The 23,578-nt window shown below is 37.0% G+C and overlaps 1 protein-coding gene across 2 annotated transcripts in view; it reads right to left on the reverse strand.

The window, feature by feature from the left end:
• THRB (thyroid hormone receptor, beta) overlaps window positions 1-23,578 on the reverse strand; it is a 312,929-nt gene that overhangs the window by 133,439 nt on the left and 155,912 nt on the right. The window contains exon 1 of one of the 2 annotated variants that reach the window (XM_012644578.1): window positions 8,809-8,836. The exons of the other annotated variant lie outside the window; for it this stretch is intronic. The gene's annotated coding sequence lies outside the window, so the exon portion shown is untranslated. Of the gene's footprint in view, window positions 1-8,808; window positions 8,837-23,578 lie in introns of those variants that run through there. 2 annotated transcript variants of the gene reach the window in all.

A 23,578-nucleotide genomic window follows, 5' to 3' on the forward strand; every position in this document is an offset into this window, starting at 1 on the left:
AGAGAGGTAAACCATTCCATTTTTGGTCTCAAACATAATGCAAGAGGACATTACTCTTTCACTTTTTTATGCCTTTCAGCCATTTATGTGCAACATTAAAAAATTTTGCCACTGTTGGCATCCTGCCAATCCCAGCTTGCCTCCTGGACTGCTTCCAGTTTTCTTTTCTCTCTTTTCCTGTTCTTTTCACCCAACAGCTGCCATGTATTGAGTGTGGATGCCAGACTCTTTGTACACATTATCTTATTTAATCCTTACAAAACCACTGTGAATTAGGGAGCATTATCTTTGTTTATGAAGTGAGGAGACAGATGAACAGAGGTAAGGTGGCTTGCTCAAGATCACACAGTTAATAAGAAGTTGAAAAAGAATTTGTCAGATCCTTAAGGTCCATGGTTTTAAAATTATATTATATGCCACCAATATATATAATATATTAAATATAATTTCCTAGCATTTAAATTTTGGCATTTTATGCTCCAGTTATTTTTGGAGATGATACTGGGAATGACTTCCAGATATAGTAGATAGTAAATTTCATGTGGATTGGGGTTACAGAATTTTTTTTTTTTTTTTTTTTTTTTGCTGACATTTCTTCTATGCCAGCACCAGGGCCTAGACAGAGTGGGTACTCAGCAAATGTTTATGCAATAGATATTTGATGACTTAAACATAGACATAGATAATTATATTAGTATATAATTGTATCTAAAACATATCTATCATTCATAAATTAGGGATTACCTCTAGAAGCTTTAAAGAAGTAACTTTGTTGAAAAATAGGACTTTTCCAAGAAGAAACTGACAGTTAACACTGCATGTAATAAATACATGAGTCCTATGTCATCACCCAAAGGGATGTCTTAGTTCTTAGGATTTTTGAGCCATTGTACCTGAGAAAAATGAAGAAATGATGTTTTTATTCCTGCTTGGCATTGACCGAACACATTTATTGATTTCTAGGTCTTACTGAACACATTTCACCTCTGGAAGGGCTCTCAGCCTCATTTTACATTTGAGGGAACTGAGGCCTAGAGAAGACAAATGACAGATAATTAATTAGGATCAGAGTTGAGTTGAGAACCCAGGCCCCTTTGGTGCCTAAAAAAATAACTACATTATTGTATCTCTTAAATTAAAAAATTATATTTAATTATTATGGGTACATAATAGTTGTATATATTTATGGGGTACATGTGATGTTTTGATATAGGCATATAATATATGCCTATATATTATATGCCAAATCAGGGTAATTGGGGTATCTATCGCCTCAAACATTTATCATTTCTTTGTTGGGAACATTCAAATTCCACTCTCACAGTTATTTAAAAGGATATCCTAACTTGTTGACTAAAATCATTCTGTTGTGCTATTTTTTTTCCCCTCAAAAGTTGCAGACAAAGTTTGGGCATAGAGGATCAGCTTTACCTTGATGCTTGGAAAAGATTTCTTTATATGTCTCAGTTTATTGCCTTGTCTTCTTAGCTGACAATACCCAAGCTAAATGAGGTAATATATGAAAATTCCTTAGCACAGTGGTTAGTAGTGAGAAAACACTCATTAAATGGAACTATCATTATTACATCAAGGTCCTTTCACATTTTAAGCTATTCATGTTCTAGGATGATTAAAAATTTCAATTAATCTGCTACCTGAACATCAATAAGTCTCAAATATTTGATACTTGGAGAATTCCCCAAAACAGCAATCCTGTGGTTGCAAAAAAATGAAACAAGACTTTGTGCCTTTTGTAGCAATATTGTAAACGTCCACAAGAGGGCACTCTCCCTCACAGCAGAGGGCACGGAGCCATAGGCTGTAGAAGGGAATTGTGGGTACTGAGGTTACTTAATAATACTATTAATAGAAGCCATTATTAAGATACTTTTGAGTGATAAGACATACTATGAAGAAAATAAAACAGAGTAATGGAATAGAGAATGACTCGAGGGGATAGTTAATGGGAACATAAACTGAGCAGAGAAGTGACGCTTGGATGAGATAGGGTTAGCCATAAGCAGACTGGGGAAGATTTGAAGGACTAGCAGGGGCCAACTTGGACATGGTATTGGTCTACTCTAGGGACAGAAAAAAGTCCAGTGTGGCTAAAACATAGTGAAGGAAGGTGAAGAATGAGAGGTGTGGAGGGAGCATTAGATCATGCATTCACACAGCTGGGATCAGATCCCAGGGCTTTCCGACCCTAGAGCTTATTCACTGAACCACTACGCTACTCTGAACTCTAAAGAAAAAGCCAAAAAGCACTGATCAAGAAAATGAAAGTGGTACTTTTTGGAAATAATGAAAACAGTTTAGGAAATATCTCAGTGACTTTCATTAAATAATTAATGAGAAATCACATGATTTTAGACCGTGACTTTATGGGGAAAAAGCACTAAGAGACCTACTCTTAAATTTATTCAAAATTTTATATTCTAAGATTTAATCTGGTGAAGTATTTCTCTTTATCTACTTTTATATCACTGCATAATATTTAAATTATTTTGCTAAGGCAGGGAATATTACTCATCTTAGAAATATCTTCATCAAAAAGTTTTACTAATATATTTTAAAGGAAATACATCCCAAGATTTATATAGAAGAACATTTATTCCAGCATTAGTATTAATATTAATCAAAATTATAAATAGCACAAATGTTCAACAATAGGGGATTATTTGAATACACTAACTTGCTTCCAAATCATTAAAATCTTATTTCAAAGAATATTTAAGGTTATGTTAAGTGCTCGTAAGGTACTGTTAGAGGAAAAACAAACAACAAAATAACAACCATATATGAAGTATGAACCCAATTTTAAAAACCGTACTCGGATAAGCAAATTTCTAAAAGAAAACATACCAAAAATAACATGAGAATGAATGTCTGTGTTTTCTTTGCTATGATTTTTTTGTAATAAATTTTCTTCAAAGAATCCATTGATTTTATAATCAGAAAATCAATCACAAAATTAAATATTTGACACGGAAGTTTTAATCTTCACTTAAACTTTTCAAAATCTGGTCAGTCCTACTTTTTGTATAGAAATTGACATGGTTTTGAGATGATAGGGAGAAAAGATCATGGTGTGAAGTTAGATCATGGAGTCTCTCTCCTTCAATATTTAATGAATCAAAAAAGCATACATTAAAATAAAACAAATCAAATCAAAATGTTGCCAGCAGCCACAAAACAAAGAAAGGAGTATACCTCCATATCCTCATCTTAAATGTGTTGGCTAAAGGAGTGGCTGGACTGTGGCAGCTTGGCTCCAACCCCTCCACTTCTGAGACAACACTGAGGAAAGGCAGTGATGGGGCTGAATCTAGAGACTCTCTAATCATAACTTTAGACTTGGAAAGGCGTGATTTGAGGGAAGTGCAGAGGAAGCCTTGAGAAAAGTCAAGACAAGAAAAACACCTTAGAAAACAGCATCTCCTGTGTATGATCATGAGACCTTGGCAAAGGCAGGGCTCTGATCCAAACAGGGGAAAGAGCTGAAGCCCATAGCCCATGGAACCCACTGCAGCTGGCAGAGGGGACCTAGGATGGGGATATCTAATGAGATTGAGAAGAGGGAGCCAAGCCCAGGTCCCCAGCAAAGGTAACATGCTGTCTTGGTGCTTCCCTGTTCACATCTTCTTGCTTTAGAAAAGAAATTGGAAGCTAATACCCAGCCCACAAAATGTGCTCAGAGAGGAAGACAAAGGATTTTGAGATGATGTGCAGATAATGTCAAGAAAATTTCACCTATACTCCACTAGTGCAAAAAGAAGGTCTGGACAGTGCTTCCTTATTAAGCATCAACAAGATTAAAAGGAGATTAAAAGATATAGCATGTACCTATGGGGGGAGGGAGGGAAAAAGAGAGGAAGGAAGGGAGAGAGAAAGAGAGAGAGAGAGAGAGAGAGAGAGAGAGAAGAGCTCAGTCTATAAAGAAAGCATAACACAAGAAAAATAAGAAAGTTTCCCGTGTAAGTACGTAGTTTAATAAAACTAGAGATTAAAACAAGATTATAAAGCATAGGATGAAAAGAGATAAAAAGAGAGCAGAACTAAGGAGACAAACTGAAAATCAAAATGCCATAATTATGGAAATAAAAATATTGAAACTGAGGCATATAAAACTAACGTAATGACAAGAAGAAAACTGCATAAAATAGTCAATGGCAAGGGAAGCGACAGAGTGGATGGAGGTGGAGAACAACGGCAATAGAACATAAGGATTAGTGGTCCCAGAGACGAGAAATGTAACAGGAAAGGTATATAAAGGTATAATATTGAAAACTTTTCCTGAAATAAAAGAAGACTTAAATCTGCAGGTCAAAAGGATACACAATGTTCTAGGACAATAACAGACAAAGAATGAGTGACCACTGACAAAGACTCTCTGCTTGACCAAAATTTAGTCAGGCTTCTGAACATTCTCCTAGGCCCATCTGTGCACTTCCTCACAAAATCCAGTTTTAGCAAAGAGTCCTGTCACGTCAGCTTAACCAGAACCCCTCGTCCCTGATACGCGATCACCTCAACCTCTAGCATCCCCTAAGTGATGTCTGGTCACCCTGGCCTGTTATTTTAGCTAGAATCCCCCTTGCTCTTGATGTTTCTCCTTAATAATTTTCCATCCATTGATCCCTACCCTGCTGCTTGGCTATAAAGTTCTACTTTCCCATGATGTATTTGGGGTTGAGCCCAATCTCTTTCCCTCACTGCAAAATCCCATGCTGTGGGTCCCTGCACCTATCACAATGGTCCTGAATAAAGTCTTCCTTACCATGCATTAACAAGCGTCACGGAATAATTTTTCCTTTAACACCATTAGCCATATCCTAGACTAGTTACGAGTTCCAAGGTTACAGAAACAATTTTGTAGTCAACTAGGCACAAAAGGAAAGTTTCCTATAAGGGCAATAATTTTGACCTGCCTATGATTTTTCCACAATGACATTCAACCCCAAAGACAAAGAGGCAATCGTCTACAAAGTTCTGAAGAAGAGTGAGTGGACTCACCCAACATCATTGATATATAAAAGACATGCATTCTGAAAATGGAGGAAGGAACTCAGGAAATTAAAGCACCCTGAGTGATTCTTGAACAAACAAACAAAAAACACTCGACAATGAAATCCAGTTGAAGCCAGGGCCAAGGGCAGGTGGTGAGCGTCACCTGTTTATCTATACAATATGGCTAAGCAGTTCGTGAAAGTAGAATGCAAATGTTATAAACCTTAACAAAGTAAAAATAATATGGTATAATTAACAAAAGCTGGAAGATGGTGGCATGAGGTGGGAAGAAATGAGATCCTTTAAAAATACTGCTGTAGTTAATAATGTTTCAATTTGAAACAGTAGGTAACAAAAAATGACCTCATTTAGAAAAAATATTCTAATTTTATAGGGATCTTTTGAAATCTAATATCCCTTGGGTGAAAAAACATTCAACCGAAATTCAGCAGTTTCTTCAATTTCCCTTCAGTTTTTCTTCTGATAAATTCAAATAAAATTAAGTTTAACACATTTTAAAGAAGGATTCGTAATGTGATTCCATATTTATAAAATTTTCTATTTGCCCATCCTTCTCTTCTCCTTCTTTTCTCCTATTTTGTACACATGCATGGGGAAATAATCTATAAAGCATTTTCTTCAAATGTTGGTGCTTGTTTTGGGGGCAGTAGAGCTTTGGGTTATTTTTTGCATTATTTCTTATTTTTTTATTACATTTAACATTTACTAGCAAATGCTACATTCTATTACATAAATAAACTATTAGGTATATATTATTGTATTTTATAAAAGTGACATTCTAAAATCAAAAAGAAAATAGAGTAATTTCTTACATACTTCTAGCACTGGCATTATGTAAACTGCACTTGTGAGCAGGCACTGTTAGCCACCCAGGCAGACGTGGCCCACAGCCTCAGGGCATTATATAGTATGTCAAAGTGACCTAGTCCCATAGAAGGACCTGGAATTATGACAATATTGACACATTGCTTCACGAGCAACATACTCTTTCCATCATTTCTCCACAATTATGAACTGCTGCCTTCTTGCTAGGAAATGTGGATATGATTAAAGTAACAGAAACATGTAATACAAGTAGGAGAGGGATTTAGTTTTAATGATTTACTAATGTTATCTTCAGGTAATAAGGGCAGAAGTTCCCACAGGATTATTAAAATGCATACACACATACACATAAACACACATTTAAATTATTTCTGATTAAGGGTAACACTATCAGCTTGTGTGTTCCATTGCTATTTTATTCGACTTGACAAGTAATGTGAGCAATGCATACCCACTTTATCTGTAAGAAATTAAGTGTAAAAATTTTTATTTTTGATATATATGTTTATGATTTATTCAAGAATAATTTTGGTCCTTCTTTGGCTTTTTCTGAATTATTTTCTCACAAAACTCAGCTTTTTTTCTTTTTTGCAATATCTAGTGTATTTGAGCATCAAAAAATTAAATAATGCGATTTAACTTCTTACAAATGGGTGGTATTTACTTAGATTGGAAAATAAACCTTTTTTTAAAAATGTGGTCATACAGATTAGATTTTTATATTTTGGAAACACAGAAGGTAATAGATGGTTCTATTGAAAATAACACATTTCTAAAACTGCAACTCTAAGGCAGTATTGCATCTTTCTTCTTAATAATTTGTCTTGCTTCACATCTTTGAAAAGCAAACAGGCCATTAAAAGCATGCAAGATGTGCTAGATACTTAAGCAGGTTTATTACTGGATGGGGTACAATTTTATTAAACTTTAAACACACTTTAATGAGCTGTGGGTATAGTTTGTACTGCAAAACTACCATGAATTGCTCACTACCTGACTCACTTTAAAAATGAAATACAGGTGTCAGGTCAGAGATGAGCTGGGAATCTCATTTAATTATCAAAATAACAAGAATGTAAAGGGATACATGCTGCCATTTAATCAAGCGAGCCTGCAGTCTTGGGTGCTAACATTATGAGCACCTGTCTATAATGCCATTACTCAGGCTGGCTAGAAATTAGATACTTACCAGCCCTTCCAGCTGGGGCTTAATAGAAGCATTGCTGGCATCCGTGCAAGTCTTGCAAGGGGCTTGAAAAGGCATCTAACGAGGGTCAGTTCATTAGGATGTGGATATTTAAGTCAGATGGTGCCCTGGAAATTTACAGTCCTGGGAGTGGTCAGAGTGAGTTCTAGCCTCCCTCTGTTCCCAGTCAGTCAGGAGCCCTTGGGAAGAACCCTTCGCCCTTTGGATCTCTTTGTAAAGTGTAAAGGCTTGACTAGTTTATTTCTAAAGTTCTTTCCTTCTCTAACATTTTTTTTTTTTTGATAATTAAAAGCATTGAGTTTTCATTTAATCTTGCACAGAAATGTTTAGAATTCTACTTATCTAGTGACCCCTGACAATTAGTATGATTCAGGAGTATGAGAAAGGCTCTCCCCTTTTCAAAATACCTTCTCCCTTGGATGCTCTGGTCTAAGACATTCTTGCCTTAGAGATAACATCCGAAACACAGCCCTCCTTAGGCATGGGAGGATAATTTGTCACTCTTTCCTCAGACTACATTTTTTATTGGATATTTTAGTTATTCGAGTGTAGAGAGGCAATAAAAATATTCTATGTGCCAAGAGGATATTCAGTGCTGGAACCAAAGTGTCATTCCCTCTTTTTTATTATTCTTACAAAATCAAATAACCATTTTTCTTTTTAAAAATCAGGACATTTTATGCTTGAAACTGTATGCATGTGGCTTATGAAAATACCAAAAAAATCAGAACTTGTTCTTTTTTTCCTATTCTATCTTCCAAGATTAGCAGCTCTAGAGAATGGGTGGGAGAGTAATGAAGATAAGACTTGGAACTTTCTAGAATGTCCCTTCCTGAGTGTGGCTAAATTTGTAACGCAGACGGCTGTGGGCACCGATGCTATGGTGTGAGATTACTAAAGGGCTTTTACAGGCCAAGGGAGGGCTTCTCTGATATCCTTTAAAAAGCAGCACTTGACAGGGAGGAACAGAATACTTGTACCATTTTTTTCCTGTCAGAGGTTCTCATTAGAAGAGAAGACACCCAACTGGCCCTCTTTGAAATCCTATAAGCTTCAATTCTTACTGGAATTGGTAATAATTTAATAACATTCCAGCCACAAAGGGAGTCCTGAATATTCTCCACTGCCTAATTGCTTAATCAAGTGTATACTGTAAGTTTCAGTACGAACTATGTGCGCTACTACAATAGGACTTTTTTCCTTGAGAAATAAGCAAATTTCATAGTCAGAGTACAGGCATGTAAGCTCTAGAGAACTTTGTTTCCCAGCAGTAAAGGTGGAGGAGAAACTGTTTATCACATGGTAAATGACATAGAGAAAAGAATAAAGGTCTTATGTTAATATTTGTCTTTTAGCTATTATGATTATGAAGGTCTCAGGTTATTATCTTTAGAAGGCAATGGCTACTTATTAATAATTGAGCTCTATAATGTTTGGATGGTTAGCACCGTGAGCTATTTAAAATTTCCCCATAGACTAATACCATGGTTGGTAAGTGCCTGTAGGATTTTGTCTTGGTTTTGGAAAAGATTGCCAATGATTTGTGATGCGATTGCATGTTGCCCTCACGAAAACGATAGTCATAATGCCTTACCTTTATTTGGGGATACTTTATTTCCCCTGGAAAAGAATTTTTCCTCATTGAATCACACTTTTCTCAAAACTATAGCATATAAATCAAGGGAAGAGAAGCAAACTCACTCATTCTGGGAGGATTAGGCCACGATTATGCTAGTTTTTCTTACCATCACATTTTGCCCAGCTGTAGCCATATTCTCTTGTGACCATGTAGATCATTCCAGATCCTTAGTCAATAAGCAGTTTCTTTTTCATATTTCAAATATTCATTTGCAGAATTATTTTACTGTGCTCCCGGTCTTTTCTCCTATTAAAGTTCATTGACCTCTCACCTGTTTTAAGACCATCTGGACCCAAAATGGCAAAAAAAAAAAAAAAAAAAAATTAAATATTCTGTCTTTAAAAAATAACAGTCAATACTAAATACTTGTTTGTTTTGACTCAGAGTTTCAGATGATTCAATATATGACATCATCCTCTGGAGCTCCCTGAACCAAATGCTGTTGACAACTGCAGCAGCAGTGGGAAGCATTCACATGCACACGCGCTTGCTCTAACAGAGTGGAACAGGTTGCTATGCCTTAAACACCCTCCCTCCACACCCGTACACACACCACAACCCAACTCTCTATATCCATGAGCTGCCAACAACAATTTTAGTATTTGCAGGAGGTTGTGAACTTGCAAATCTTTAATTTATTTAACAAAAACTGAGCAGCTATAATGTGTCAGGCCCTCTGACGCTCCTTTCGGTGTTTGAGACAAATCAGCAAACAAAATAGATTTCCCTGCCTTACAGAGCTGACATTCTAGCAGGTGTCCATTTAAAAAAAATCTCTCCAATAATATTCAAGTAGAATATGACCATTAATTAATATATCTCATCACCACAGGGTTATGTTTATAATTGGATAATTAGAAGAAATTCTTTGTAAAAATTTTGTTTTAATATAATAGATTTACGGGGTACAAATGGTTTTTTGTTACATGGATAAATTGTACGGTGATGAAGTCTGGGCTATTAGTATATCCAACACCTGAATAGTGTACCTTGCACCCAATATGTAACTTTTCATCCCCCACCCCTCCCATCTTCTCCCTTCTGAGTCTCCAATGTCCATTATGTCACTCTGTATGACCATGCATACTCATTGCTTAGCTCCCACTTATAAGTGAGAACATGTGGTGTTTTGTTGTTTGTTTTTTTTTTTTGTTCCTGGTTTACTTCACTTAGGATAATGGCCTGAAGTTCCATAAAAGTTGCTGCAAATGATATTATTTCTTTCTTTTTCATGACCAAGTAGTATTCCATGGTATATTTTCTTTATCCTCTCATCAGTAGATGGGCATTTAGGTTGGTTGCGAATCTTTGCAATGCGAATTGTGCTGCAATAAACATGAGTTCAGGTGTCTTTTTTATAAAATGACTTCTTTTCCTTTGAATGGAATTGCTGGATCACATGGTAGATCTACTTTTAGTTCTTTGAGGAATCTCCACACTGCTTTCCATAGAGGTTGTATTAATTTACATTCCCACCAATAGTGCATAAGTGTTCCTTTTCACTGCATCTGTTTTTTTGACTTTTTAGTATTTTGCCATTCTGCCATTTTTGCCATTCTGACAGGGGTAAGGTTGTATCTCACTGTAGTTTTAATTTACATAGAAGAAATTCTTTCATTAGAGGCCAAACACACACTCCATATGTCATTGTGGCTGAGAGCTCCTGCATGTCAATTCTCAGACCTATGTCTGTTAGTGTAGAGGGCTCCCTGCTCCACAACAAAATGAAAAGAAAAAGGGCAATGATACATATATATATACACACACACATGTATATGTGTGTGTGTGTGTATAATTCCTTAGTTGTAATTTCAAAATCCCAAAATTTCTGAAAACAGAAAGTGTTTTCATGACTTATTTGGTGGCAAACAAAAACCTGATTTCATCTGAGTGTTCCACAGTCTTCATTGATTCAACTTAGTGTGAATATTCATACGCTTCCCTGCAGGACCATTAATGTGTTCGATATGTATGTGGTGTTCACCCATGTGCCGCTGGGGCCCAGTGTAGCCACAATGCTACCTTCCTAACCACCTCTCCCCCCACCGAAAAAATTCTGAATTCTAAAACTTGTCTGGCGAGGGCTATGGAGAAGGGACTGACAAACTGTAGGCATGTATCTTTGTAACACTGCCAACCATATTTTATTCTTTATTTTGATATTGTTTTTCTTGTTGTAAGGGTACGAAAATATTCTTTTACATGGTGAGAGCAAACAGTAAATGTTGGTTTGTTCTATTTCCAAATATCTTTATCTGGAAAAATAGAAAGGTTGGCAATCCTCTCCTTTTTAAACATCATGTTCATCTGTGAAATGTGAAGTCGAGGCTATACTGACCTAGTCTAACAATCCTGTTGCCTAATCACTCATATTCTATCCTCAATCTATTCACCCTATTATTTATTATAGTTCTTTACATTGAGCCCTGTAAAAAAAACAGAAATAAGCTTCCTTATGAAGAAATATCATATCACTACTGCAAATAGAAAGCCAGTATCACGTGCCATAAATAAGAGGTCACTGAAAAATGAATGTGATAGAAACAAAACAAGATCTCTTGGTCCACCTAAAACTGCACAGAATATGTAGCACATGCTTCTATCTTTGAAATGGGTCAGATATAAAGCATTTTAGGTTTTTTCTATGACTGTTAACCTTCATCTCTCCCGAGACATTTAATTTCCTTTTTTTTTTTTTTTTGACATGTCTAGGGTGGATTACCAACCTTCTTTCAAGTATGTCATATATCCCACAATGATAATCAAATCAAATCGCATCTTGGGTTTTTTCCCCTACTTGGGTGGTTGTGGTTATACTTTGATCTCAACTTCTCCAGACTTGGATTTCCTTCCCCTCACAACAGTATAGCCCAATAGTTCTCAGTCTTTAATGTGCACATGAATTCCTTGAGGATCTTTTTAAAATACAGATTTTGATTCAGCCATTCTGGGGTAGAGTCTGAGATTCCGTATTTCTTATAAGCTTCCAGGTGATGCCAATGCTACTGGTCCAAGGACCACGCTTTGAGTTTTTGGGCAATGAGAGTCTTGGGACTGACTGGAGGGCATGGGATGGACCAGATTATCTTTGGAGGTTTTCTCCACCCTTTGCCCTGTAATTTCAGAGTGCTTTCCTAAGAGAGATTGGGAGAGCACAGCCTTAAATTATTTTTATTTCCATTCAGTAATTGAGTCTGTGGCAAATTGACTTTTCCTAATCTCTAATTCTCTGCATCTGATGGTACTTACATAGGCCTAATGGTGTATACACTACATTGCAATAGTTTATATGAACCTAAATTACAGAACGTTTGGAACAAAAAACAAAGCTATAAGCAATCAAGGTTAACTGGGGAACTATTAACTGTTAATGATTTTTAAGTTCCTATAGATTCATTTGTGTTCTCTTTCTTTGTGGGTGAGATATGTGCATAGGATTATCTAACTTTTTTTTTTTTTAACTATCTCGAGAAACCAGGAATGAATACATGCGTAAATAATTTGTGAAGGCTTCCTAAGGACCAGTTTTGGTGACTCTAGTTTCTTCTCTCCATTTCTTTTTTCTCCTTTTCCTTCCCTCCACCTTGTCTGTTTCTCTTATTTTTTAATTGTAATAATCACCAGCATTTATATCTTATTCGTGACATATAAAGCAGTTCAATTTCACACAGTACCTACCTAGAAAAGAGTGAACCAAAGATTCACCATATTTGGTTCACTGCCTAAATACCACATTGTTGCTTTCCCACTTAGTGGTCATTGGTTAATTAAATTTTAAGAAATACTCAGCCTAATATGAAATTGTAATGCCAGCAAAAGTTTCACTTAAATATCTTACATTTGCTTTTCCTTTTATTTTTTCTATGAGAAAGAGGGTTTTTATACTCTGCTTGATAATCTTTATATTTATAAAATGTACACTAGCTAAACTCTGAATATATGTGTATATATGAGAATTTAGTCATCTATCTATTATTTTCTTTAGCGACCCATCTACTTATCAACTGAAGAGGAAGTGAGAAAGAGTAACCAAGCAAGTAAGCTTAGGCTCTGGATTCACACTGCAGTTTTTCCACTTAGTAGTAGAGTAACTGCAATCTTTCTGAGGCTCTGTTTACTCATCTGTAAAAGGGGATAGAGTACTTACCTTACTCTGGGGGAATTAAATGGCATAAATCAGTAAATCATACAAAGTACTTAACACAGAGCTCATTGACATAAGAGCTCATTGACATTAAGAGTTCGCTGATATTCTGTATAGAGCTCTTTGAACTCAATAAAACTATTATTATTCTCATACGCCATGGGCACAGATGCAATTGGTCCTCCGATATGCTCTGAAGATTTTATCTAAGGAAAATTTGTGTCATTGTTTGTAGAATCACTATTATTTAGATTTTGGGAACTATTGGGTTTTTAGTTGATTTTTTAAAATTTATTTTCTCAATTTATAAAAAGTAATGCAACTTTGGGCAAGTTACTTAAGCTCTTTTGGTCTAATTTTTTTTTCTGTCTGTAAAGTGAAGGTATTGGTCTAGATGATCTATAATAAGACATATATTTTGTATTGTGACACACACACACACACACACTCCTGAAAACAAGTTTCATGAAACAATACTTAACCTTTTATGAGTGATATATTCTGATAGCTTCTGTTTTAATCTATTATTTTTCATTAAAAAAGGATGGATATGACCCACTAAATTGATTTCATTACTCATCATTTGTCACAACTTAACAATTTGAAAACCTTGGAGCAAATGAACTCTACAATTCTGTTTTTGCCAGCAGGAACAATCTCCAGTTCCAACTGGTTGTGAATAGCACTCTTCCCTACCACCCGCTGGGAGCGGATGTGTGAATTCTGCTCCCAGAGGCACTGCTCAGAATCCTGGCTACTCCAAGTGTCTGCCTGAGGGCCTTGTAAGATTCACCTCTGAAACACAAGCCTGTGCTCTGGAGGTTTTCCCTCCCAAATCTAAAATGTATGAGTCATGTGAGTTTTTTCATTTGTACATTTTGGATGGAAAGTTACCAAAGTTATATTTATGTTACTTAGCAAGAAGGGCCATTCAATTAGTTCTAAGAATGTGTAGAATTAAGCAAGTTATAAAATTTAAAAAGTAAGTCTTCAATGTGCTGCCCCAAATTTCAGCTTCTGCCTTCTGAATGCCTTCCCTTGATGGCTTTCTTGGCCAAAAATAATGTCCCATATAAGTTTGAAATATAAAGAATTACTGGCACTTTCTCTAAGGTTCAAGTTTATTACAATAAGCCAGCCTTTTGACATTTACCAAATAATTGATGTTCTTAATTAAGGGGTGACATCATTAATAATGCATTCACTTGCCAATAATTATGCTATCATATTTGTACCATGCATGGATACATTTTCATTAAGCTTGATTTTCCTCCCAAATAGGCAGAAGTCTAGTTCTATATTTCTCATCTTAAGAGGGGTTTGGGGATTTAAGGTGGGTTAAAGAAATCCATAATGATGTTGGAACACAGAAGATATGCAGAAAATCAAAAGGACCAGAATTACAGAGTACAAAACAGGAAAAATTTATAATGCCTTGCACGTACACTTATTCTCTCTTGCACGAATTCATTATTATTTTATTTGATAAAACATATGAAGTACATAAAAGCTATTATGATGTCTGGCTAATCTCCATTTTCAGAACTGAGAGAAAGAGGCGTAAAGTATACTATAAAGAAACTGGACAAGAAATGAGAAATAATTTGAGCATTGTTAAAATTGGCAAGACTTGCTAAGAGAGGTTGTGTAATGCGTAAAACATTAAGCTGATTTCATTCTATTTGTGAAGTCTGCAAACGTCTTGCCCAAAGGCAGGGGATAGAATATGTGGCCTCTAAAGCTCTGCTCAGCATCTCCAGGAAAACCACATTTTTGCTTATTGAATAGGTAGCATAATGTTATCATTTTTACAAAAGAATGACATCTTTTTCACTTAAAAAGAGTCCAAAATTATAGAAAAAAAGACATATCACAACCCTCTAAGTTGCAACATTTGAGAAAACAAATTTTTTAAAAATCAGTTAATCATGTTGTATTGAAAGTATTGTTTTCTTACTTGTCTGTAACTGACTGCAGATTTTTAACTTCTTGTGAACATGGATGTTGTCTCAAACTGCCTATAAGTCCAGCAGCCAGCACAGCACCCAATGCGACAGGTGCTCGGAACTGTTCACTAACAAATGTGCACTATGCATTCCTTATATCCATATTTTAATCTTCCACTTTCAGAAAACATAATTTGATTGGTACCTCAATTCCATAAATGCAGAAGTGGAACTATTTACAATAGAGAAGTGACCATGTCCACTTGCTCGAGGGCAAAATAAAAACATCTATTATAATATTGAGAAACATCCAGAAAGTTCACAGGAAAGGAGAGAATCAATGAAAGAAGCTACGGTTTCTGCAGTCCCAATTTTGGCCATTCTCAGGAGCTCTCTCCTCAAGCACTTGATGAGCTCTTACGCTACTTACAGATCAATTCAGAACTTTGCATTTCACCCTCATATTGCCTTGTAAGACAGTAATTATAGCATACTAAAAATGTTGCTTTTTCCACCTTATTACTTTCTCTTACTTATCTTCTGGACTTCACGTACGTGAAGTTCTTAATCTGTGGTACATGGATCATGGTCCCCAAAAGTCCAAAGATAAAGCTCTATTTCAGTATAATTAGTCTCTTTTGTAATCCTATGTGTTTTATTTCATACACTTAAAAGCATTATTCTGACAAGGGGTCCACAGACTTCACCAGATGGCCAAAGGGGTCCATGGCACAAAAATGGTTATGAACACCTGGACACCTCGGCTGAAAGATAATTATTTATTACCTTTCTCTCAAGAGCTATAGAACCAATTTCCACATGTTTCTTATTTTTTTCCTGGAAGACTGACCATTTAACCCTAACTGCCTGGTTATTTCCCAGGTCTCAAATGGAACTAAAATGCTCAAGAAAACAGTACTTCTGCTATCATAAAAACAATTGCTAAATTATCATTCCTAACCTAGAATAAAAGTGAGTTTTCATTACATTGATCATTAAGGTTAGAAGATTTTTAGCACTTTCTATGTTCATTTGGAGGGTCATGCCTTGTTATGAGCTATATGTTTGTGTAGCAACCCCTACCCCCAAATTCATATGTTGAAGCCCAACCCCCAATGTATGGGATTCAGAGGTGGGGCCTTTGGGAGGTATGTAGGTTTAGATTATGTGGTTATAAGGGTGGGACCCTCACAATGGGATTAGTGTCCTTATAAGAAGAGGAAAATGGAGATCTCTCTCTCTCTCCATGAACCAAGGAAAGGTGATGTGAGGACATAAAAAGAAGACAGCCATCTGCAAACCAGGAAGTGGGCTCTCCCCAGACGATAAATCTGCTAGCACCTTGATCTTAAACTTATCAGCCTCCAGAACTATGGGAAATGAAATAAATGTTTGTTGTTTAAGCCACCTACTCTACGGTATTTTGTTACAGCAGCCAAACCGACTATGACATCTTCCCATTTATAAGCCTTTATCAGCAACACAGTGTTCAACAATACCAACATCCTTTTATAAAATAATAATTCTCTAAAGAAAGCATTCTATTTTTTATATTCTCTTTTAGCATTCTGTTTTTATACTCTCGTTTAGGTTGGTTCAAGAAAATGCCTATTGATATGAAGAAAGAAAGCAATCCGAGACATGCTCTATTTCTTCATCACACAACCCTGTCTCCGTCATTAGCTAAGGAAGGAATTTTGTGGACAGCCGACTTAACGCTTATGGTTTAATATTTCAGCCTCAACTATTAGGTTCTTCTCCTCTAAACATCTCAAAAATCTGCATTTGGACAAACGTCTAGATTGCTTGTAGATATAGCTGAAGAATGTTGATCCACTCTTAGGCTGAGGGCACTCAATTCAAGCTCATTGCATTTCACTAACAGAGTTGTTTATTCATGTTGAAACTCAGTTTCAGGTCTAATGCCATGATATGACTAGAAGAAATAGAAAATTTATATTGAAACAAAGTTTCCTCATCACAGCATTGCTCCCTTTCCCGGAAAACACCATTTGCTACACCTTTCTTTACAATTATTCCTCTGATGAGCAAGCCTGTTGCAATGAGGAAGGGCTTGTTCTACATTTTCTAGCCTGGGTGGGATGGGGTTCTGGGAGGACTGCAAGAGTGGGGTTATAAACGGCCCTCCGTACTTTCAATTTCAATGTGCTGCTGTAAATTAAGAAATTGAAGATTAAGTTTGACAGAATTTGAAGTTGGGTAAGTTACAATGACTAAAATTCAACATTTGTGAGAAGTAGGTACTCGAGCAAACTTTTAAAGGCCCTGGAGCTTGTGGAAATCCAGGCTCTTGTTGAGAGCTTCTGGAACATCCACTATCAAGTGCAGACACAAAGCAGTGGGTCTTACACAGCCACCTACATGTTTCCTTGTCATATTCTTTCCTTTGCGACTGAATAACTCTGCCTGGCTTCCCTCTACCCAGTGCCCTTGGTTTTACTCCCTTTCCTTCATGCAGATCTAAGCCCTAAAATTGGACTCACAGGGCTATGAGGACGTAAAGGGCTCCTCATTTGCTTTAAGTCTGGATTGATTGAAAACAGAAAAAGAACCCAGCAGTTGAACTTTATGTTTGTCATAGTATTTTCACGTATATTATCTTATTTAAGGCTCTCACGCACTCTATGAGCAATGTAGGCTAAGACTGGTTTTCCTAGGCTTAGAAGAGAAAAATCAGTCATAAGGAAATGTAACTTCTACTAGGCCACTGCCTTCTAGTTTGTAAGTGAAATGAGAGTCGTCCTCAGGGGCTCTGATACCTGCAGAATGTTCTTCCTGCACTTCCTGGTCCATTTGAGAGAGAGAGAGAATTCACTTCTTATGGGAGAGATGTCCCAACTTTCTTCTGCAATCCTTGCAAAAATCTTTATCATCAGGAAATTCTTTTGATGGCCTTTTAAATGTTTTCTGGATGGTGTGGGGAGCAGGAAAGTTTGAGGGCGAAACCTACACTGCACTGTAGGGAAACAATTCAAATTTAGACTCCTGGACTGATTAGATCCAGTCTACTGTCTGTTGTCATCTGATAAATTCCCACCCTACTTTGGCATGAGCTTAAAAAGGAAACACCAGTAGCCGAAGGCCAAGAGGAGAAAGGAACATTTATTCATATAAATAATGAAAACCGCCAAGCACAGAATTTACTGTGCACTTATCTTGGATTTTCTCTACATTATAGCTTCACAAAAGCTGCAGTGCCGAAGCTGTACCACATACGTTCTGATTTGGTACAGTAACACACCATGGTATCAGGAACACCTGATACATGACTTCCTTCAGATTTTAAGAGCACCTTTTTGTCTGTCTCAAATCTGGAAGACAAATTTTCACCCGTGGGACAAGCTGTGACCCACGGTAGTAAAAGGAAGCCTGGGTGAAGGCCAAGGCATGGATGAAGAAAGCCGGTGGCTGCAAGCCCAGAGAAGACCCAGTTCCTGGCCTTAACCAGAAATGAAGTACGATTGGCAGTTGCGAAGCCAGGCTTTCTAAACCAACACTGTGAGTTTTCTTCTCCACTGCCTGCATCTGAAATATCTACATTTCTTACTACCTGGAAAACAGGCCAACTTGCTTTTGTTGTCAGCTGATGGCTGCACTTGGATGTAGAGTTCTAGAACTAGGTTCTGTGGGATTCCATTTACCTTCTGAGAGTATGTGGCACCTTTGTTTTTTTTTTTAACCCCCTGTTATTTTTTGGTTAGGCTATCCTCCATGAATAGATTTAATACCTGTTTATTTCCACTGCTATTAAAAAAGTCTTCTGAAAGCTGCCAAAGGATGTTTTTACCAGGTTCCTAGCAATGAATAGTCCTGCTTTTTTCTGCCGATATAAGCAAGCCTATGATTGCCTGCCAAGACTTAAAATTCCCGGGTTGAATCAAGTATACTAAAGCAGTGTTTTTCAAACTATGGGTCCCTACCCATAAGTAGGTTGTGAAATCAATTTAGTGGGTAGCAAGCAGGACCTTTTAAAAAATGGATTAGTGTAGACTGGAAAGCATCAGAGTTCATTGCATTTATTAAGAGTAAGGATTGTTTTGTGAAACTTTTGTTTGAGTTACAGACACAAACCACTTGTATGCTCGGTCATTATGTAAAATGTATTTCTTACTGTGGGCTGTGGTCATCAATTTGAAAGCCACTGCACCAAAAGCAATGCCAGAAACTCTGAAAGAGGTGACTTGCTTAAGGAAATAAAGCCCTTCTGATTTCTGACTGTTGTCCAGAGTGCTGGCTAAGAAAAGGGTGGGGATGAGGAGACTCACGAAAAATGGACAAGAGCCCAGTGTGGGGTTTCAAGCCAGAGCTTGCTGGCCAAATGGGAAGGCTGGCAACTGGACAAGCGAGGGCTTTATTACTGCTGCTTATTAGCTGCGTGAAGACTGAGGAATTTTTAAAGAAATCAAGCACATAGGATTTAAAGCGCCAACAAGATCTCCAGGTATGCAACTTCTCTATGAGAACAATGTTTCATAAACTGCGTGGTGGACGATTTGCATGAATTTCTAAATGCTTAGTAAAGGCAAACTAAAGTTCAAGGGTGCTTGAGATACATATTCTATTAGGTTAAAATATTAAAAATTGCCAAGATTGAGTCATTTTAACCTACAAAAATGGCAATTTTATGTGGTTTTGCCATCAAAGAAACTGCATTCCAGTTTTTTTCAGGTAAACAGCCGGTATGTTGGTGTGTCCATCTACCCATCCATCTATCGGTCTTTTTATTTTTTTTGGAGGGGGGATCAAGGATTAAAATACAAGTTGCCTTTCAGAAATGAAGTGAAAGTTATAATTTCACTTTTTTTATTATGTTAATAACCGCTACTTAAAGAAAACCTAATTATCTGAGGAATTTGTTTCTTGGTTAGTGGCCATTAATTGTAGCCTAGGCTAAAGTATCAGAAAAGGCTGTCACATTGTTTTTTCTTTCATGCAATGCTTTTAAAATATTTTTAAATACCCCCGAGACTACAGTCAATTTCCCTACTTACGAACACGACTAAAAATTCATTTCTATACTATATGTATGTATAAAACAAAAACTCAGAGTGTTGAGCTGTTCCCTATCATGCTGACAAATCTAAAATATTTACCTGTAGATTCTCCCATCCCAGCAAAGGCCTCCAAAGTCTTTCATAAAAAGCTTCTTTACTTTCAAAGGCAGAGGGCATTGACTCTCCTGGGTATTATTTCCTAGCAGAAAAGAAACAAACTAGGTTGTGCTTCCTTTTTATTTCCTCAGCTGCCCAGAGACATGTCTGCAAGGCAATAAACTTTTCCATACTGTCTGAGCTGAAAAAAAATGAGCCAAGAAAAACCCCAAAACATTGGCAGAAAGAAAAATATTTTAGTGCTTAGTTACATTTCTTTTTAGACATTAAGTGGGGGTGGGGGTGGGGGAGAGAGGATCTTCCAGAAAGTTTACTAAGTTACTTTAATTAAATGCAACGCATGTGTCTCTCTTGGGTCGCGCAAGTCTCAGAGTGTCTGTTTGCCATGTTCTGCAAACAACTGCGAGAGGCACTGGGCTGAGTCCCTCCCTGGGCCCTTCCGAAATGTCTGGATTGACACGGGAGACGTCGCATAAACAAAATGTTCTTTCAAGTCCGCATCATATCGTAGGCATGTTTGCTGTAAACTTCAAAAACCATATCAGCATTTTGAAACAACAAGATTATAAATCAAGTTCCTCCTTAGTTATATTTTAAAAATTTTAGTCATTAAAGTTTTGATTTTCTGACAACTCAATTCAGTTTCTGCTCCAAGAGACACGATGCACGATTAAGTGGTAAAAATACCCTAATTAATTAGAAATTGGGGGAAAAAAAAACCCTTCTTTCTGATAAGATTTTTTAGCAGTTGTTGATCCTGGGCTGGCACTAACAGAGCAGCAGAATTGCATAGTAATGACTAACCTTGAAACCTTTTACTCAGAGATCCCAGTTGTTTAGCCCTAGAAGCTAATATTTTTCTATGCTCTGCCAGGCATAAAGTAAAATACCCTAAAATGATTCTTGACATGTTTTGGACTAACCTGACTGTTCCCACAAATTTCCATACCAAAGAGTGGTAACAGGCAGATCAACTGTAAACAGAGCCTAGTCTTTGGGACTCAACAGGACTGTGTTTAATTAAGCAAAAGATACTAATTGATCTCCCCCATTTTCCTTAACTTACCTTTCTACACCGTAGCACCTAAGGGCCTACCTACGTAATAGGGAGATTCACGAAATCGGATCCTGTTACGCCTTTCCTCCCACAACAGGAGATTGATTAGAAGCCAAGTTGCATATGAACCCAAAGTTCAAGTAAACTCTTAAACTAAATTCCTACAACACAGCAGTTTAAAGACTTTAGAAAAAAGATTCAGAAAATGAGAGGCCTTTTGAATATGGAGCTCTGCCACTTCCTTTTATTAGTAGTAGCAAATGACACACGGTTCTGCTTAGACCTATTTCAAATATGAGGTGCAAACCTCTCTTTGCTTTCAAAGCTGCACCCGTCCTTCTGTGAACAAATGGATTATTCTCAAGGACAGCAGTCCCTTGATGTCTGCGGGGAGTGGGTGCCAAGACCTCCCATGGACACCATGGATGCTTAAGTCCCTTTTATAAAATGGTGTAGTATTTGCCTATAACTACACACATCCTCCTGTATACTTTGAATCATCTCTAGATTACTTGTAATGCCCAATACTACGTAAATGATTGTTATTGTTTAGGGAATAATGACAAGAAAAAAAGTCTGTACATGTTCAGTGCAGAGGTAATTTTTTTCCCCAAATATTTTCAATCCACAATTGGTTGAATCTGTGGATGCAGAACCCACAGATATGGAGGGCTGGCTATACATTTCTTACAAAAGAAAACTGCAGCTCTCTTGCACATGATCAATAAGAGAGCAAATTAGTCTCACGTTTTGGCAATATCTGCCAAAATCCCAAACGTACGTCCCTTTTGACCCTGTGATTCTACCTTTTGGCATTTATCCCCTAGATACATTCATTCATGTCATATATATATATATATATATATATATATATTCTCATATATAAATATATTCATTATAGCTTGTGTGAAATTACATCACTCTGGATACAAATATCCATTAGCAGAAGACTCAGTAAATAAATATTGACACATCTAGTCATTCAACGTACTAATACGTGGCTATTGAAAGGCATGAGAGAGAATAACATAGAGTGAAATAAGGTTATATGGAGAGGTATGAAAAGGTGTTGAAGTTTTATTATTTAAGGAAAAAGTAAGATCTCAGCTATGTAAAAAGGTATATATATGCATGTATATATATATATACACACACACACACATACTATGTCTATAAAATTTCTGGTAAAGTATACAAGAAAATTAAAAAATGTTACTAGTGATCACCTCTAGGGAGCAGGGCTGGGAGACAGGCAGGGGGACTTTTACATTTCATTTTATATCATTCTGAGCTGCTCAATGTTATTATTTTTTACTATAAACATGGATTGCTTTTATTAAAATGCTTTTTAAAGAGCTCCATGGTCATAGTAACTGCAAAAATCAAGCCTTTTACCCCCCCAGGGGTGTTAGGGACACATCTAATGCTAATATTTGTGTACGTGGGTGGCAGTGAGCCTCTGAACTGAGCTGTAGGTGCTGATCTCAAAGGGTGTCATGCTGGCTCCCCTCTAAGCTCTCTGCACACTGACCTGTGTACATCACCTTACTCCGCGCCCCTCTCCCTGTCTGGAGGCTAAGCTCTGTTCTTGGGGTCAGAAACCATTTTGTCCTCATTCATGAGTCCCTCATTCTCAGCACTGTGCCCAGCAAATGTGGGCACTCAACAAACCTTGTCCAGTAAAGAAGTTAGTGACGTCAGCTCAACTACAGTTCTAACAGAATCATCAAATGTTAGAGTTAAAAAATCAATCAGGGAAGGTGGGATATCTTGCTTTGAGGTATTAGTAAAATTAGCCATAAACTCAAAATTCAAAATATAAGCAGTGAGCTCCAAAGAGCTGGAGGTCCTCCAACCTGCTCCTGGGAAGACTTTTTAATCTCTGGCTTTCATTTTCACAATTCTCTAGTTGTTAAAGGACAGCTATTCCCACAGCGTGTGTTTCATTGGGATTCAAAACTGTGCTTGCTGGAATCCAACAATTTCTCCAGATATTCAAGAAAAAAAGATTTTGGCAAAATGCTCATTTAGATTGATGACATTATTCCCTTTGAAGGATTTGCTGGGGTAGGGGTGGGGGAAGGAGGACTCAAGAGCGTACGATGAATCAGCTGAAGAACACCCCGGCTCTCTGTGGCTGCAGACCAGCAGAATGTCACAGCCCAGAGTCTTCTAAAGTTTTCAGCCTGCTAAGCCAGGATTAGGGGCTGTTCTTGGCCTTCCTTTAAGAAGCAATATCTTGTAGTAGCTTTGAAGTTGGATGTTCTGGGTTCAAATTTAGCTCTATCCCTTACTAGCTGTACAACCTCTGGCAATGTACTTAACCTCTCTCAACCTCAGTTTCCTTATCAGTAAAATTCAGATCTCACAGAAGGGCTGGGAAGGTTTAACGAGATAATATCTCTAAGGAGTTTTGCATAGTATACCATTAATGGTAACAGGTGTTATGATTAATCTATTAATCTTGTTTATGTAAATAATACTATAAATATGCTGTGATAAAACAATACCAGAATGCTATAAACATGGGATTTTAGCTGCAAATTTGGACCAGATCCCTCTGCTCCTTGGCTTTCTCACTGATGTATGTCAGGGGT

Source organism: Propithecus coquereli, unplaced genomic scaffold (genome assembly GCF_000956105.1).
Source record: "Propithecus coquereli isolate 6110/MARCELLA unplaced genomic scaffold, Pcoq_1.0 Scaffold214, whole genome shotgun sequence".
Lineage (NCBI taxonomy): Eukaryota > Metazoa > Chordata > Mammalia > Primates > Indriidae > Propithecus > Propithecus coquereli.